A 2,125-nucleotide genomic window follows, 5' to 3' on the forward strand; every position below is an offset into this window, starting at 1 on the left:
TAAAAAAATTAATTTTTGAAAATATGCCATCTCAAAAAAAAAAAATTAAAAAAAAAATCACAATGGTTGCTCTGAGTATTGCGCAATATTTAAGTATAGTATTTTTCGAAACTACAGCATGACAGGGGAACACTTTTGTAAGTACTCCAATATACCACAAATAGACTACATGGTCCAACGATTTTCTCTGGGTACGTAAGCATATCTACATGTGCAAGCGTTTAAATTTCTTAAAACTAATACATAAATACTTAGGTTCATGCATGTAACCAAAATTGTACGTACAAAAGTATTCTATTGAAGTCATCTGTTGCCAAAGTTTGACGTCGGCGCCATTTTACATTGGCATCTGACCGGGCACAGGCATGCAGAACTTTGTTGCAAGTCGTTTATATTACATCACATGATGGTCTAGTCTCCATATTCAACTACTTTCGCAATTACACATCCTTTCGGAAGTTACCATTTGAGTATAAAATGCTGCTGCTATACGTATAGGAATATGTGTGCCACAACTTGCAACTTATAAGTTGCAAATGCTTATCGCTTTTCTTGCATGGCATTAGTGGAAGCAATTCTTGACATGGAGCAAATTGGATTTTCAAAGTGGAAATCGCTTTGATGCAACTTTTTTTTGTTAAGGTAGTTGACTTGTTTGCATGTAGCTTTATATGTACGTTTATATGTATGTGCATATATATGGATGAGTGTATACAAGAAAATATGTATAAATCCCTGCATAGTCCAATGTTAGTTTTCGATTTTCTATAAGATTAGCATCGTGATCCATCTTAGCGTTGAATGGTTGTTTTGTTTTTTTTTTTTCAAAGGAAAAGGAAATAGTTGAAAAAGAATTGCTTGCATGTTCAAAAGATACACACATACATATCTAAAAGGAGGCAAGCAGCAGCTAGCAAAAAGTCGGAATTTGCTGAAAAATTTTAACTTTTCAAATGCAGAAAAAAATGTTGTTATGATCAAAGTTTATTCTAACGCCATCGAGGTAGTGATGTGCGGTTCCGTGTATTTAAAGAGCCGGTTGTGTCGAGGACAGTTTCAACGCAAAACGGAAATAGGCCATATCGATTAAATTTTTGTTATAAAGTAAGTTAAAAAAATTTATTTAAATTTTACAATAATTTCTTTGTTGATAGTTGTTTTATAAACATATTTATAACAAGGAATTTTTAAGCAAAAAATACAACCGACTTCAATTCTTATATAAAAATTTAAGATTACCGTTAATTTTTTCTTGATAAAATGATCGACTTCAATTCTCATAAAAAATTTAAGAGTACCGTTAATTTTTTCATGATAAAATGATTGTATCTAAACCAAATTAGTATGGAAGCACCTGTGAGATACAACCTTTTCGATAAAAAAAAAAAAATATTCCGACGAATTGGTAACCTTTCAGTGATAGTATTTCATTTAAAACAAAGTAATATTTCCATTAAAAAACATGATTTTTTTCTATGTTGTCGCCGCTCTTTTTCCGCACTCAAATCTCAGCTGAGAGCGATTGAAAGCCTTCAAGATGAGTAAGGAAACTGGCATAACATAAAATGCAAAGAAAACAGTTTTACGAAAATAAACCAAATTTCGAAATTCGATAGCATTAAAAACAACAATGTGGTTATAACACGACTAGATCGGGTATATGGCGGCTATATGATATAGTACCTCGAGCCGAACAAAATACGGTAGGTCAACTCAAAACTCCATATTACATAAACAAACCGAATTTCAAGTCGATTGTATGTAAAGGAAACGAGGAATGGAGTTTCGGTTCTTCTGGCACCGTTTTCTGTTGTTTCGGAATCAATTTTCGGTTCTTCAGGAACCGGCTTTCGGTTCCTTTGAATCTAGTTTCGGTTCTTTTAGAATTGAGTTTCGGTTATTTTGGGATTGAGTTTGGTTAGAACCGCTTTTCGGTTCTTTTGGAATTGAGTTCCGGTTCTGTTCGAACCGTTTTTCGGTTCTTGTAAGAACTGCACTGATCGGTTCTCAAAACGAACAGTTTCTTCGGCTCCGATTCCTTGGTTTTGTGCATCACTAGTTCGAGGTGAACATATTATGCAGCTTCATATTTATACATATGCAAGAGAATATGTAAATGTTGAAT

The 2,125-nt window shown here is 33.4% G+C and overlaps 1 protein-coding gene across 1 annotated transcript in view; it reads right to left on the reverse strand.

The window, feature by feature from the left end:
* Positions 1-2,125, reverse strand: part of LOC118743898 (protein Wnt-5-like) — a gene marked incomplete at its 3' end in the record, with an annotated part of 280,007 nt that overhangs the window by 38,860 nt on the left and 239,022 nt on the right. The gene's annotated exons all lie outside the window — the stretch shown is intronic.

The sequence above is a fragment of the Rhagoletis pomonella genome, unplaced genomic scaffold (genome assembly GCF_013731165.1).
Source record: "Rhagoletis pomonella isolate Grant_MI unplaced genomic scaffold, Rhpom_1.0 Rhpom_scaffold_00007, whole genome shotgun sequence".
NCBI classification, from domain to species: Eukaryota; Metazoa; Arthropoda; class Insecta; order Diptera; family Tephritidae; genus Rhagoletis; species Rhagoletis pomonella.